Below are 14,949 nucleotides of genomic sequence, written 5' to 3' on the forward strand. Positions count from 1 at the left end.
CCAGCTGGGATGATCAAGAGGGTTTTACAGGGTGGCGGGAACCAGCAGTTAGCGTAATGGCTATGTCGCTGGACTCCCACATAGTCGATCGTGGTTCATGTCCCGGACCCGGTGGCTTAAAACTCACGCCGGGTGTGTGTGCGTGCATGCCCAAGATCCCGAGAGGAGAATAGAGGAGAAGGGATTGTGGCGTGACCATCCCCCCTGGGGGGTGATTTCTCGCTTTCTGTCTCTCTGTCTCTCCCTGTCTGGCTGGCAAGCGCACGCGCCTTATAGCAAAAAAAACCTCTCCAAAAAAAAAGAGGGATTTACGGGGGGCTAGCAGGTAGTGTAGTGGTTAAGGCACTGAACTCCCACATAGCCAACCTCAGTTAGAGTCCCAGACTTGGTAGCTCGGAACTCACACCAGGTGTGTGTCCAAAATCACAAGAGGAGAATGGAGAATAGGGATTGCAGCATGGTGATTCCCCCCGGGGAATGATTTCTCACTTTCTTTCTCTGGTGGGCACACATACTCTACAGAAAAATGTCTTTTAAAAAAAAAAGGTTCTGTGAACCAGGTAGAATCTGAGGAGGGGCCAGAGGAGAAAAATGCATTAGGATAGGAAAGAGGAATACTTTTTAGGAATAAGAATGTGAATGAAGACACAGAAGTAGAAAAGGAATGGGAAGCCCCTGGGGAGTAGTGACTGGCTCAATTAAACTAACTGAAATAAGAAAGTTAAAAAGGCAGATTGAGGTCTCCCCAGCAAAAACATGTACCCTATTGCAAAAAACTAAAAATAAAACTAAAAAACAAATAAATAAGTAAAAGAAACATGCTATCAAGCAATGAAAAGGCATTGGGGAACTTTGATATGAATACTGCAAAGCGAAAGAATCCAATCTGAAAAGGCTACGTATTTTTCATTCCAACTATATGACATTCTGGTAAAGGCAGAACTATGCAGATAATAGTATCAGAGGTCCAGGGGTATGGGAAGAGGCAAAAAAAATTGACTAGGCAGAGCACATGTGATCTGGGGGGCAGTGAGACAATTCGGATAATACTGCAATAGGTGCATGTCATTATCATTTGTCAGTCCTGCAGAAGGTACACAACAGAGTGAATACTAAGTGTGGACTTTAATTAATCATAATATATTAATATTGCAATGATAGGGGCCAGCAGGTGGCATAGTGGTGAAGGTGCTGGACTCTCACATAGCTAACAGTGGTTCAAGTCCTGGACCTGGTGGCTTGAAACTCATACCGGCCACATGTGCATGCATGTCTAAAATTCTGACAGGAGAATATAGGAGAAGGGATTGCACTGTGGCCATCCTTCCTGGGGGGTTGATTTCTCACATTCTCTCTGTAACTCCAGTGAGAGCATATTCCCTCACTACATAGCAAAATAGATAGCAAAAATATCTCTTAAATAAAAAAATTACAACTATAACATTCTGTGGCTAGATCCTAAATGTCCAACTCTGAGGTTCGAGTCCTGAACCTGCTTAAAAAACATGCCAGGTGTGTGTACATATATGCCCAAAACCCTGAGAGGGAAATAGAGATGGTATTGCAGCATGGCCATCCATCCTGGGAGGTGATTTCTCACTTTCCCTCTGTCTCTCTCCTGCAGGGGCACCGCCCTATCAGAAAAATCTTAAAACAAACAAAAAATCATTAGCCAAGTATCAAAAAGGTCCATTCTATACAATGAAACCATTTGGGTGTTCTACTAAAATGAGTCAGGCAGCATGACTTCATTCTTCATTGTTTCAGGCTTGACTTAGCCACAATAACCAGGGGAAGGGGAAAGCTGGAACTTGTTGCTATTGCTGCCTCCTTAGCAAGTCAAAGGCCTTTTCTTTCTTGCTCACTAAGAATCAAAAGTCCTTTAGATAAGAAGATACTTTGAATGGGGTGGTACATCTTGTCCCAATAAACAAATATAATGAAAATATGAGGTGATAAGCTCTCTCTGCCTCCTAGCCCACATCCACCCGGGGAGGCACTTTATTTGCACAAGAGCAATTGCAGTGGATCAGTGCCAGGAGGTACTTTTTTTTTTTTTTTTTTCTATAGGACACCAGAAACACAGAGAGAGACAGAGAGATAGAAAGCAAAAAATCACCTCCCAGGGGGGATTAGCCAGGCTGCAATCCCTCCTCCTCCATTCTCCTCTCGGGATCTTTGGCATGCACGCGCACGTGCCCAGCGTGAGTTTTAAGCCACCAGGTCCGGGACTCGAACTGCAGTCGACTACATGGAAGTCCAGCAACATAGTCATTATTCTAACTGCTAGTCCCCAGGAGGTACTTTTTACACTGGAGTTTGACTGCTGGAAAAGAAGTAAAAGCGTATTTTCCCTTTCTTGCTATCAGCTGAAAAATAGCTACTGCCTGGAACATGTCAAATTAAAATGGAAAAACGTGAGTAAGACTGAAGTATTACAATACCTCATACATACAAAGAATTAGGGGTTCCCTCTTACTATGGTCTAAATGATTTCCCTCAAAGTTCACATGTTGGAAACTGCCACTGTAATGAGATTAAAAGGGGCCAGCCAATGGCATGGTGGTTGGGGTTGTTGGATCACACATGGCCAACTTCATGGTTTAAGCCCTAGACCCAGAGGTTTGACGAGCATTCTAGGCATGTATGTGTATGCCCAGGGTTCCACGAGGAGAGTGGAGGAGGGGGGACTGTGGTGTGGCCATCCCCACAGAGGGTGATTTCTCACTTCCTCCCTCTCTCTGTCAAGCGCATGCACCGTAGCAAAACTGGAAAAAAAAAAAAAAAAACCAAGAAAAAGACAGAAACCTAATCTGACTATGGTGTGGAGAGGTGGGGACCTACGGGAGGAGGTTAGGATCACAGGATCAGGATGAGGGCCCCATGGTTGTATAAACACATGGATTTATAAGTAGACAGACACATAGACACACAGCTCTCTTGCTCTGCTTCAGCCCTTACCATGTGACGCTCTGCACCACCTTAGGACTCTATCGATCCTAACTAGATGCAGCCCTTGACCTTGGACCTCCAGAACCAGAAGTTATTAGGTTGTCAGGAAAGTCATGGCACGTTTTTCTATGCAAAAATGTATAATAACTTTCCCGATAACCCAATAAATAAGCTTCTTTTCTTTCTCCATCCACTTCCTTTTTCCTTTTTTTATTTCTAGAGGGCATGTGTGCTTGCCAGAGAGGGAAAGAAAGAGACAGAGAAAGCACCTCCCTATGGGATGTGGTCATGGCACAATTCTTTCACCATTTCTCCATCCTGCCGGGATCTTGGACATGCATGCCTATCACGTTTTTCCAGCCACCAGGCCCGCCCTGAACCCCATAGCCATGTGGGATCTAGCTCTCTTAACACCAGGAGATGGGACTGACCCCAAAACTCTACTCTCATTTAAGTCACTCAGTTTCAGGTTTCAGTTATTAAGCAACAGAGAATGGACTAAAACATACATAATTACATTTTTCTAGTATGTCTTTAAGATGCTTTCCCTCTAAATATAACATTTAATTTTTTAAAAGATTTTATCTATTTATTATTATTATTTTAAATTTGCTATAGGGCATGCACACTCACTAGAGATATAGAAAGAGAGAAAGTAAGAAAGTGAGCTGGTAGCTCTGGGATTTGCCATATGGGAGTCCAGTGCTTTAACCACCATGCCACCTGCTGATCCCTGATAACATTTTAATAGCAATTGGTAAAAAATTTTTTCAGAGATTTTTGCTGTAGGGCACATGTGCTCACTGAAGAGACAGAGTGATAGAAAGCAAAAAATCACCCCTCTACCCCCAAGAGATGGCCAGGCCACAATCTCTTCTCCACCATTCTCCTCTCAGGTCTTTGGGCACACACACAAGTTTCAAGCTGTTGGGCCCAGCACTCAAACCGCAATTAGTCATGTGGGAGTCCAACACCTTAACCACTACACCACCTGCTGGTCCTGGTAAAAATGTTTTAAAAGTGAACTAAACAGAGCCAGCAGGTGGCGTAGTGGTTGAAGCACACCAGGTGTGTGTGCGTGCATGCCCCAATTCCTGAGAGTGTAGGAGAAGGATTGGGGCATGGCCAAACCCCCTGGGGGGGTGATTTTCCACTTTCTTTCTGTCTCTGTCTCTCTGGTGAGTACGTATGTCCTACAGCAAAAATCTTTCTCTCGAAAATAAAAGTGAACTATACAAGTAGACTTCAGAAAGTTTGTGGGGACTCAGCTGCTGTGCGCCAGGGATAACACAAGTGCCTTCCAAGGCTGGAAGTCATATGGCTGATTATAGGTTCAGATCCCTAGGCTGACCCAAAAACATACCAGAGATGAGCACCCAGGATCGCGAAGAGGTAGAGGACTAGGGAAAGGGGATCGGAGCCTGATGAGACCATGTCAAAAGTGTTTATCTCTTGCTCATGCATGTGCATGCACTATCATTAAAAAAAAAAAAAAATCGAGCCCAGCAGTTGGTGTAATGGCCATGTTGCTGGACTTCCATGTAGTCGACCGCGGTTCAAGTCCTGGACCCGGTGGCTTAAACTCACGCCAGGTGCATGTGCGTGTGTGCTGAAGATCTTGAGAGGAGAATGGAGGAAAAGGAATTGTGGTGTGGCCATCCCCCCTTGGGGGTGATTTCTCGCTTTCTGTCTCTCTGTCTCTGTCTTTCTGGCAAGCACATGTGCCCTACAGCAAAATCCTCTCCAGAAAAGGAAAAAAAAAAAAAAGTCACAGAGGACCTGACTGTGGTGCAGGTAAAATATGATGCTCTATGAGGCTGACCTGCAGGATAGGGTCCCAGGTTTGTGTCTGGGCACTTCCCTAGTCATGGCCATGATTCTAGGCTGTCTGGGGTTGACTCTGTTGGGGGTCAGCCTCTGTGGCACACCCTGTACTGTTGACAGACTATAGGGCTGGAAACCAAATGCTGACTGGTTTGAGTCCTGTGCCTAAAAACACATCAAGTATGAATACTCAGGATTCTGGCAGGCTACAGGACTGGAGGAAGAGGAACCCAGTATGACCAAACTCTATGGAGGCTGCTTCTCTGCCTCTTCCTTTCGCTTCCCCCCCTCATGCACAAGCATGGTCTAGCATTAAAAATAGTTACAATAAAAAACACCTTGTTGTCCTGTTTCTCTGTTTTTCTTTTTTCTTTTTCATTTTTGAGAGATTTTTGCTATAGGGTGCGTGTGCTCGCCAGACAGACAGAGAGAGACATTAGAGACAGAAAGCAAGAAATCAACCCCCAGGGGGGATGGCCACGCTGCAATCCCTTCTCCTCCATTCTCCTCTCGGGATCTTGGGCATGCACGCACACGCGCCCGGCGTGAGTTTTAAGCCACCGGGTCCGGGACACAAACTGCGGTCAACTATGTGGGAGTCCAGTGACACAGCCATTACGCTAACTGCTGGTTCCCTCTCTTTGTTTTTCTTACTCATGGAAGGAATAAATAAAATATTTTTTAAAGTTTGTGGGAAAATGGAATTAAAGTGTTAATTTTGTTATGAAATTCTTTTGAATCCAAGTATAGTTTTTCATAATACAATTTTTTTACTTGCCAGAGTATGTATGCTCACGAGAGAGCGAGCGAAAGCATACCCATCCACAAGGGGGTGTGCCATAAATCTTTTTCCTCGCATTAGGATTTGGGACATGCAGGTACATGTGCCTGGTATGTTTTTCAATCTACCAGGTCTAGGACTCAAACTGTACTGTTGGCCATATGAGATCCAGCCACCTTACCTACCACACAAATAAATTTTAGAAGTTTATTTCAACATATGCAGATGAGGCCTTTTCTAACAGAATAAGGGTCATACATTTTTTGACAGTTCTTTTAGGGTCTTTTATGCCCATTCCCAATTACTGTGAACTCTCAGCCAGGAACAAGAGAGTAGAATTTGGAACCAGCAGTTAGCGTAATGGCTATGTTGCTGAACTCACACGTAGTCGACCATGGTTCGAGTCCCGGACCCGGTGGCTTAAACTCATGCTGGGCGCATGTGTGTGTGCGCCCAAGATCCCAAGAGGAGAATGGAGAAGGGACTGCGGCATGACCATCCCCCCTGAGGGGGTGATTTCTCGCTTTCTGTCTCTCTGTCTGTTTCTATCTTTCTGGCGAGCGCATGTGCCCAATAGCAAAAACCTTTGCAGAAATCTGAGTTATGAAAAAGTAGGGTATTACGTTATTCAGGTTACTTACCAACTTTTTCTTTTCCTTTTGGATTTTTCCCTTTGTTTCTTCAAATAACATGTCACTTTTTCAACCTATGGAAGATTAACATCATAAATGCAAAATTCTCTTATCTTTGGTTGTTGGTACATAATCACACCACAATCTTGTGTACATTTTCTTCTTGGGATTCTGGGGATGCATGCACATATGCTCAGCATGTTTTTCAAGCAGCCAGGTAAGAGATTTGAACTGCTCAGTTGGCCACATGGAATCCGACACCCTAACCTCTATGCCACCTGCTGGCCTGAAATGTATTCATCTTTGGACACTAAGTACTTGGTACACTAAAACCTGACATGTAATTCATTAATCAATGCTTGTTGAATGAATAAATGAATTAATAAATGCATAAATGTGCTTACTCCCAAAGCTTTCATGAATTTTTCACTTTCCACAACAGAAGTTACAAACTCATACCTACAGAGGCCGGGAAGGAAATGTAAATAACTTAAAGGTGTAAGAAAGACAACAAATGTGGAGGGGACTCTGGCACACTGGAGCAAACATGTCCCACCTAAAGGGGCAGCGTGGAGTCAACTGGTAGTGTGGTGGTTAAGGTGGCTAGATCCCAGCTGGCTTACTTCACGCTGAGTCTCAGAACTGGCAGCATGAAAAGCACGCCAGACACGTGTGTGTGCCCACAATACCGAGAGGAAGATGGAGGAAAAGGGACTATGACAAGGGCATCCACTCAGGGGAGTGATTTCTCACTTTCTCGCTCTTTCTGTCCCCAGCAAGCACATGTGTCTTAAAGCAAAACTTAAAAAACAGGGGAGTGGCAGCTTGGGGCTGGTCCTGTAGTCTACTGGTTAAGGGAGCCAGATCCTACATGGCCATCTGTGGTTTGGATCCTAGGTACATGTGCATGCTTGCCCCAAATCCTGATAGGATAGAGAACACACTAGGCACATGTGCATGCCTGCCCCAAATCCTGACAGGATAGAGAAATGGAGGAAAAAAAGACTGCAGCATGACCACACTCCACTGGGGTACATTCACTCACTCTCTCTGTGGCAGGCAAGCACATCCTCTGACAATGAAAAAAAAGGGGAGGGAGCTTCTTGCTCTTCCCACCAGTTGCTGCCAGGTCCTAAGATTTTCCAAGATAAGTTGAATGCAAGATGTCTACATAAAATCTGCTGTTTTTAAAATGGTGACAACTAATTCCACTTAAACCTAAAAAAAACCCACCAGGCTGCCCAAACAAAATACATCTAAAGGTCAAATCCAGCCCTCAAGTCACAAGGTGATGACTCTGATATGCAAGATGAAAAGATGAATTCCTTGCCTGATATTCTAATTTTTTAAATAATTATTATTTATTTATTATTATTTTTTCACATGAGTTTTGCCAAAGAAAGAGAGAGAAGGAGAAAGTAAGACGCCAGGTCCAAGATTTGAACCAGTCAGCCATGTGGAAATTCCAACACCCTAACCACCATGCCACCTGCTGGCCCTGACATTCTAAATTCTTTACTGTGAGTTCCTAGCCTACCTTTCCAGAGTTTTCTACTCATTGCTTCCAAACAAGAAACCTCTGCTCTAGGGCAGTAGTTCTCAAATTTTAACATGCATCAGAGCCACCTGGAAGTCTTGATGAACCATAGATGGCTGGGCCTCACTGACAGAGTGTCTGATTCAGTAGGTCTCAGGTAGGGACTATAAAGTTGCATCACTAATAGGTTCCAGGTGATGCTGATGTTACTGGTCTATGGATCACACTTTAGGAATCACTGATCTGTTAAACTACACCACACTTCAAGCACCCTTTGCTCACATTACCCTACCTTCTCAGAGAGTGTTCCCTCTTCATTTTGGTTCACCTCCTGCAAACTGACCCTATGACAGTCTTAAATGCCTCCAAATCCCTGCAGCACACAGGGCTTATGCCATCTCCCCATTACCAATCATTGCTTGGTGCCATTTATTAAATATTTGTTTTTGTACAGGCACCAATGAAGTTGAGTTGACAAAAATTCTTTTTTTTTTGTTGGGGGGAGAGATTTTCACTATAGGGCACGTGCGCTCACCAGACAGACAGAGAGAGACATTAGAAACAGAAAGCGAGAAATCCCCCGGGGGGTATGGTCACGCTGCAATCCCTTCTCCATTCTCCTCTTGGGATCTTGGGCACACACGCACATGTGCCCGGCATGAGTTTTAAGCCACCGGGTCCGGGACGCGAACCACGGTCGACTACGTGGGAGTCCAGTGACATAGCCATTATGCTAACTTCCGGTTCCCTTGTTGACAAACATTCTTTGCTTGGCTAAGCTTTTTTTTTTTTTTTTTTTGAGAGAGATTTTTGCTATAGGGTATGTGTGCTCACCAGAGAGAGACAGAGAGACAGAAAGCAAGAAATCACCCACTGCCCCAGAAGAGATGGCCACGCCGCAACCCCTTCTCTATTCACCTCTTGGGATCTTGGCCACGCACATACACGTGCCCGGTGTGGGTTTGAAGCCACCTGGTCCAGGACTCAAACCACAGAAGATCATGTGGGAATCCAGCAACATAACCATTATGCCACCTGCTGGTCCCTTCGGAGAGATTTTTGCTATAGGGCACATGCACACACTGAAGACACAGGGACAAAAAGTGAGAAATCGCCCCCAGCAGGGATAGCCACATTGCAATCCCTTTACTTCCATTCTCCCTTCTGGATTCTGGGCATGCATGCACACGCGCTCATTGTGAGCTTCAAGCTTCTAGGTCTAGGACTCAAACCATAGTTGGCTATGTGGGATTCCAGTGCCTTAAGCACTATGCCATCTGCTGGCCCTTGCTTGGCTAAACTTTAGTCGGGCTCTGAAACTTCTGCTAGGCCCTTCTGTGCACGTCCTTGTAAAATCTAGTTTTAGTGAAGAACACTGTTAAGTTAGTTTAGCAAGAACTGCACCCACCCCCCAGCCTTAATATCTGATTGTCCTCCACCATCCTACAAGTGATGTCTGATCACCCTGGCTGTCTTCAGCCAGAATCCCTGTTAATCCTGATACTTCTTCTTAGTCATTTTCCATTCATTAACCCCTGTTACAACACCTTTTCTTGGCTATGAATCTCTATGAATCCATGCTGTATTTAAAATTGAGCTCAATTTTTCTCCCCAACTGTAAGAACTTATTGCAGTGGTCTCTATACCTACATCAGCAGTCCTGAATAAAACCTTCATTGCCATGCTTTAACAAGTATCATTGATTTTTTTTTTTCTTTTCCTTAATAAGTATTCCCAGAGATCGACATTTAGGTCAGAGTTTTATAAAACAAACTATAAGTGACTTGAGGGCAGGGGCCCTCACTTGTCCCCCACTATCCTCCTCAAGTTATCAGAGAGCCTGGTGTATAGCTGGTACTCACTAAACATTTCTTAAATGAATGAATATTTGACAGATCCATAATGTAAAATGTAGACAGGGCCAGCCCATAGCTTAGTGGTTAAGGAGCCAGATCCCACATGGCCAACTGTAGTTCAAACACTGGCCTCAGTGGCTACAAAAACACACCTAAGCCTGTGTGCGTATGTGCCCAAAATTCCAACAGGATAGAGAAATGGAGAAGGAATTGATGGAAAAACCACCTTCCATTGGGAGGAGCTCCCCTCTTCCACCTCCATCTCCGGCAAGCACACAGGCCCTCTAGTAACAGAAAAACAAGAGAAAGTGTAGACAAACTGAAACTTCACCGCGTTTTCTAACAGAACTGAGTTTAGTCTCATGCTAATGGCTTTGCTGGATAGATACCTAATAAAAATGAGAAATTTTGAAAGTAAAGCACCAATAGTTATCTTTGGCCTTCAGGAGTCCTTATAATGTCCCTGAAGGGATGTTAACTTGTTGTAGCATGTTAAGACAATGTTTAATAGAATTCTTTATTTACAGTACAGCAATAAAAAAGTAGGACGGGGACCAGCAGTTGGCATAATTTTGAATGGTTTGAATCCTGGACCTGGTGGCTTAAACTCACGCTGGGTGCATATGCGTACGTGCCCAAGCTTCCAATAGGAGAATGGAGGAGAAGGGATTGTGGCATGGCCATCCCCCCTGGGGGGGTGATTTCTCGCTTTCTGTCTCTCTCTGTTTTTCTGGCAAGAGTACATGCCCTATAGCAAAAATGTCTCAAAAAAAAAAAAAAAAGTAGGATGAAAATAACTAACTCCTATGATATTAAGAAAAACTGATTAGTCCCTTCAAATACAATTTGAATAATAAGATTCATGATTCTAAAGACTGTATGAAACAAAATCAAAAGCTATTCACCTAATCTCTTTCACCCATAAAGTAGCATCTGCAATTAGGTGATGTGGGATAATTTATGAGGAGAACCGTGGTCTCTAAGATAAACCAGAGTAAAGCCACAGATGACTTTGTAGAGTAAAACCAGCTTTGGAACTACCAGAAGAGAAAAATTAGAAACACAACATATGTTAATATACAATAGTCCTAAATTCTACGTATGGCTTGCCAAACAACTTCATACTTGATAATATTACAAAAAGTGCAAAGAGAAAAGTTAGTATCATTTGGTAAAAGATAGAATAGAATTGAAGGAAACAAAACACCACCCTGAAGCATATAAAGTATGTTTACTTTAAAGTAGCAGAGATGAGAGCCAGTAGGAGACATGGTGGTTAAGGTGCTGGACTCCCAGATGGCCAACAGCAGTTCAAATCCCAGACCTGACAACTTGAAGATCATGCAGAGTGTGTGTGTGCTCAAGATCCCAGGAAGAAAATGGAGATGGGATTGCAGCATGGCCATCTACCTCCTGTTGGAGGTGATTTCTCACTTTCCTTCTCTCCCCCTCTCTGATGAGTACACATGCTCTATGGCACAAATCTGAACAAAACAAATAAAGAAACAGAAACAGAGATGGTACCTTATGTTGAGATACTTGCTCACGTAATGATCTTGTCGGCATAAGGATTCAGCCAAAACACTCCACATTTCTATGTTGACCAGGAACTATGAAAACTGAGAAGAGGGACCAGCAGTTATCGTAATGGCTATGTCGCTGAACTCCCACGTAGTCGACCGCGGTTCGTGTCTCGGACCCAGTGGCTTAAAACTCACGCCGGGCGCGTGTGTATGCGTGCCCAAGATCCCGAGAGGAGAAGGGATTGCGGCGTGACCATCCTCCCTTGGGGGTGATTTCTCACTTTCTGTCTCTATGTCTCTCTCTGTCTGTCTGGCGAGCACACATGCCCTATAGCGAAAACCTCTCCCAAAAAAAAAACCCAAAAACAAAAAAAAACTGGGAAGAAAGAGAATTACAAAGCCAACTCAACAAAACACTAGTGTCTTAGTCCCATTTTTGAAAGATTAGTAATCTAGGGGGCCAGTAGGTGGTGTGGTGGTGAAAGTGGCTAGATTCCCACATGGCTGACTGTGATTCAAGTCCCAGAGCCAGTACCTTGAAAATCATGTTGGGCGGGGAACCAGCAGTTAACGTAATGGCTATGTCGCTGGACTCCCATGTAGTCAACCGCGGTTCATGTCCCGGACCCGGTGGCTTAAAACTCACGCCGGGCGTGTGTGCGTGCGTGCCCAAGATCCTGAGAGGAGAATGGAGGAGAAGGGATTGCGGCATGACCATCCCCTCTGGGGGGTGATTTCTCGCTTTCTGTCTCTATGTCTCTCTCTGTCTGTCTGTCTGTTTTTGCCCTATAGCAAAAACCTCTTAAAAAAAAATCATGTTGGGTGTATGTGCATCCAAAATCCCAAGAGGAAAATGGAGAAGGGATTACAGTGTGGCCGTCTACCTAGGGGATGATAGCTCACTCTCTCTCTCTCTTTGGCAAGCACACACCCCCCATGGCAAAAAAAAAAAAAAAGAATAGCATTCCATGAGCCAGCCCATGGCAAGGTGGTTAAGTTGCTGGATCCCACATAGCTGACCACATGGCTTGAGTCCCAAACTTGATGGCTTAAAAAACATGCCAGGTTGGGGCCAACAGATGGCATAGCAATTACATCTCTGGACATCCACATGGCTGACCATGGTTCGAGTACCAGACCCAGAGGTTTGAAACACACTGAGTATATGTGCGTGCATGTACAAAATCCCAAGAGGAGAATGGAGAAGGGATTGCAGCATGGCCGTCCCTCCCTGAGGGGTGATTTCTTGCTTTCAGTCTCTCTGTCTCCCCGGTGAGTACTTGTGCCCTATGGCAAAAATCTCTCTAAAAAAAGAAAAAAGAAAAACATGCCAGGCATGTGTGTGTGCACAACTCAAAAGGAGGCTGAAATTCTGTCTCTCACACTCTCTCTAGCCAGCCTACACATCCTCTTGCAAAATGAAGGAAAAAAAAAAAAGATTACCATACTAAAAATGAAACAAAATCATCTATCCAGCAAGACAATCCTTGAAATTCATAGTAAAGCCACCTACGAGCAATTATAGAAGGAAATGTTACCAGATGAATTGCTAAGTATCGACTTCCCACTCTACTATCTGTACTATCAGTTTTCCACCAACAGATGTCTAAATAACATTCGATCATTTAGTAGAAAACATGCAGATTCTACATGCACCTCTATCAGAGTATAAGATCTTGGCATTACTCAAGCCATACTCATGCCACAATAGTTTTATCTATAAAACCAAACTTAATCAATAAAACATGCATAACACAATAAAATCAATGATAAAGTAGTATATTTAAGGTATTCTGCATGTATTATATAACCTTATTACAAGTAATGCTTATGTTATAAATTTACATGTAGGCCTATGTTCAAATAACAAAAATTTTGGACTTTATGTAAACAGTTTTTTTTTTTGGGGGGGAGAGGTTTTTGCTATAGGGCGCGTGCGCTCGCTCGCCAGACAGAAAGCGAGAAATCATCCCCCAGGGGGATGGCCACGTCGCAATCCCTTCTCCTCCATTCTCCTCTTGGGCTCTTGGGCATGCACACACACACACGCCCGGTGTGAGTTTTAAGCCACTGGGTCCAGGATGCGAACCGCGGTCAACTACATGGGAGTCCAGCGACATAGCCATTATGCTAACTGCTGGTCCCAAGTAAGCAGTATTTTTTAAATAATTAATTTTAAAAATATTTTAACTTTATTTATTATTATTTTTTTCCAGTTTGATCAGAGAGAGAGAGGGAAAATGAGAAAGCAAGCCACCAGATTCAGGATTTGAACCACTGTCGGCCATATGGGAATCCGGCACCTTTAGCCACCATGCCATGGGTCAGCCCTAGTTTAATTTTACTTATCATAATTTTTAAAATATTTGCTACAGGGCACATGCATTCATCAGAGAGAAAGAGACAAAGAGGGAAAGTGAGAAGGCAAGCCGCCAGGTTTGGGACTTAAACTGCGGTCTACCATGTGTAAGTCCAGCTCCTTAACCACCATGCCACCTGCAGGACAACCCCCACCCCCATGGTGGGGGCTCACCACAGCAGAACATACCCTATGCAGGGTGGCCATGATGTAGTCCCTTCTCTTCCATTTCTCCTTATGGGATTTTGGGAGCACACATGTGCCTGGGATAAGGAATCCCAGCACACAGTTGGCCTCATGAAATCGAGCCATCTTACCAACCAAGCCACCAGCTGGCCCAAAAGAGCCAGTTTTTAGAAAGAACACCAAATATAGATGTCCTTATCTCTTTCTGCAAGTTATCAATAGGGTGCATTTTCAAAACCTTAACCACACAAAATTAATCTTCACATTATTGATTCCATATCAGAGGTAACCACTTCAAGGACAGTGACCTTCACCCATGAATCCACAGGACCATGACTTATAAGTAAATGAGAAAATGGACCGGAAATACATTACCATCATGCTAATAGATGGTATGCCAAAGGTTTTCAGGGTTCATGACTAAATTACATGTTCCCTCTAAAGACATAATCCAGCAGCTAAGTGGGACAAAAAGGAGGGGTAAGAATTAGAGGTCAAAGACTTCCGAAAGGGGTGTTGTTTTTCCTAAAGAATTGAAGAGGGAGGACCTACAATTACGTCTTAAAGAAATTTTAATTTTACTTTAAAATGCAGTAACAGAGAGCTTCAACACAAGTGTCCTAACGACTTGGCCTCCAGTACCCTGTATCTCTCAATGACTCATTGATTCTCATTGAATGAAAGCATAATTACGGAGCTCCTCCTCAAAAACGGAGAACAATACTCTGGAGTACACTCCTTTTCAGAGGTGTATTCAGGATTCAAAAAAAAAAAAAAAAAAGCCAGGAGGTCGAACTATGTGAAACTTGGAGGAAAAGGGGCTGCGGACGCACGCGGTGCTTGCAAGCAGGAATCCGGAGGCTGGTCCTGGGCGGGCAGCACCGGCCACCCAGGACTCAGCGGAGCCAGGGAGCCCTGTCCTCGCCCCGCCCGGGAGCGGAAAGCCCGGGTGTCAGGGCCCCCGTGTGCACTGTCCTTTGCAGGCTGGCAGCCTCCGCACACCCACCACCTCTGAAATGCGTGTCAAACGTTCGGGCCGGGACGCCCGCTGATGTGCCGTCCCGTACAGTATCAGCGGGAGTTAGGACTGACAGTGGGAAGCAAAGGAGTTGGGCAGCGGCTGAGGCGGAGCAAGGGCCAGGGCAAGGCAGTTCCGGACAGGTTGACTGCTGCGTGGAGCGAAGAGAGGACAGGAGCGGCGGGCGAAATGGCAAACGCCATAAAACCTCCGGGGGTGGCGGCTCCGACGATTGCAGAGGGGCGGGCGGACCGGCGGGTACCAAGCCGGAGGTGAGGGCA

At 44.6% G+C, this 14,949-nt stretch overlaps 1 protein-coding gene across 3 annotated transcripts in view; it reads right to left on the bottom strand.

The window, feature by feature from the left end:
* The window catches only part of ENTPD5 (ectonucleoside triphosphate diphosphohydrolase 5 (inactive)), a 42,022-nt gene that overhangs the window by 26,961 nt on the left and 112 nt on the right, over window positions 1–14,949 (bottom strand). For 2 of the 3 annotated variants that reach the window (XM_014585010.2, XM_027769103.1), the window contains exons 2-3: window positions 11,107–11,201; window positions 6,199–6,263 (exon numbers count right to left, since the gene is read on the bottom strand). The gene's annotated coding sequence lies outside the window, so the exon portion shown is untranslated. The remainder of the gene's footprint in view (window positions 1–6,198; window positions 6,264–11,106; window positions 11,202–14,949) is intronic. The other variant, XM_027769102.1, reaches the window with a different exon arrangement.

Source organism: Tupaia chinensis, unplaced genomic scaffold, assembly GCF_000334495.1.
Source record: "Tupaia chinensis unplaced genomic scaffold, TupChi_1.0 Scaffold148607_1, whole genome shotgun sequence".
Taxonomy (NCBI): Eukaryota; Metazoa; Chordata; class Mammalia; order Scandentia; family Tupaiidae; genus Tupaia; species Tupaia belangeri.